A 1417-nucleotide genomic window follows, 5' to 3' on the forward strand; every position below is an offset into this window, starting at 1 on the left:
TGAAGACAGTGCTGAAGGAACTGAAGCTTGTAACTTCTCATTTCAGTTTGTTTCCTTGTGCTATTTTTATGAGTTGTAAAGTAGAATGTAATGCAAAATGTATGAGGAAAGAAAATAAGGGGAAATAAGGTAGGACATACCTCTCTCTCTCTCTCTCTCTCTCTCTCTCTCTCTCTCTCTCACACACACACACACACACACACACACACACACACACACACACACACACATACACACACACACACACTCATCCACACATCCAAACACACACACACACACACACACACACACACACACACACACACACACACGCCCATCCACACATCCAAACACACACACACACACACACACACACACACACACACACACACACACACACACACACACACACACACACACACACACACACACAATGTTACAGTGGTAGAACCCATTGTTAGTAAGCTGACAACATTTATTTCTAAGTTGACTGGACAAACTAAATAACTACTGAATATGTAAATAATTGGACTTAATGTATTCTGTCAGTCTCCATGTGTAAATATATTTTATGGTCAGATTATAAAACCCTGATATGGCGTCTTCTGTGCACAGAGATATTGCTACAGCATTGAAATGAAGAGAACCACATATGTGTCCGCCTGTAAGGTGTCCACAAACTTTTGGGCGTTATTGTATTTGATTCCAATAAATGAACAAAATATTATTGCATACGTTTGATAAGTATTGGTGTGTTGTATCTAAATGATGACACGAAGGGTCTATATGCTGTGGGTCTATAGAAATCTAACATTTATGAAAATATACTTATATACTTTAGCGGAATTGTCATATCTATAGAAATACGTATACTGCTGACTTCAACAGAAATGTCTAGTGCTATAGAGGTCTAGTAACATAGACATCTAAAATCTATAGAAATATACTGCTGACTCCAGCGGCAATGTCTACAGCTATAGAGGTCTATTAACATAGAATTGTATAGAAATATACTTGAGCAGGAATGTCTAGAGCTATAGAGCAGTAGTCCCATAGAGTTGTAATATCTATAGAAATATACTGCTGACTCCAGCAGAAATGTCTGGAGCTAAAGATTTCCAATCCCATAGAATTGTAATATCTATAAAAAATCTATCTTGACTCCAGCAGAATTGTCTACAGCAGTCGAGGTCTAATACCATAGGATTGTAATATCTATAGAAATATACTTCTGTCCTCAGCACAAATGTCTACAGCTCTAGATGTCTAAATCCAATAGAATTATTTCTATTATAATTATTTCTATTCTATACCAACCCCCCACAACCCACCCACCCCCCTCCCCCAGTTTATCTAATAACGCTGACGCCGCAGCAGTATTTAGTGACCACCAGGAGGCGCTACACTTTTTCTCCCCAGACTCCGGTCTCTGTTTACG

The sequence above is a fragment of the Tachysurus fulvidraco genome, chromosome 10 (genome assembly GCF_022655615.1).
Source record: "Tachysurus fulvidraco isolate hzauxx_2018 chromosome 10, HZAU_PFXX_2.0, whole genome shotgun sequence".
Taxonomy (NCBI): Eukaryota; Metazoa; Chordata; class Actinopteri; order Siluriformes; family Bagridae; genus Tachysurus; species Tachysurus fulvidraco.